This window comes from Corvus brachyrhynchos, unplaced genomic scaffold (assembly GCF_000691975.1).
Source record: "Corvus brachyrhynchos isolate BGI_N302 unplaced genomic scaffold, ASM69197v1 scaffold660, whole genome shotgun sequence".
Taxonomy (NCBI): domain Eukaryota; kingdom Metazoa; phylum Chordata; class Aves; order Passeriformes; family Corvidae; genus Corvus; species Corvus brachyrhynchos.
The window spans coordinates 94,451-94,677 of NW_008235547.1; the positions used below are offsets into that span (position 1 = coordinate 94,451).

At 61.2% G+C, this 227-nt stretch overlaps 1 protein-coding gene across 1 annotated transcript in view; it reads left to right on the plus strand.

Annotated features, from left to right (window-relative positions):
• Positions 1-227, plus strand: part of LOC103618144 (voltage-dependent L-type calcium channel subunit alpha-1F) — a gene marked incomplete at its 3' end in the record, with an annotated part of 29,285 nt that overhangs the window by 19,057 nt on the left and 10,001 nt on the right.

The following is a 227-nucleotide window of genomic DNA, read 5'->3' on the forward strand; positions in this document are numbered from 1 at the left end:
AAGCCCTTCACTACGTGATGGACCTGCTCAACATGGTGTTCACGGGGCTCTTCACCGTGGAGATGGTGCTCAAGATCATCGCCTTCAAACCCCGGGTACGCTGGGAGGTGTCACACGGGGGGTCACACAAGGCGGGGTGTCACACCGGGGGTCACACAAGGCGGGGTGTCACACACAAGGCAGGGGGTGTCACATACGGGCTCACACAAGGCAGGGGGTGTCACACC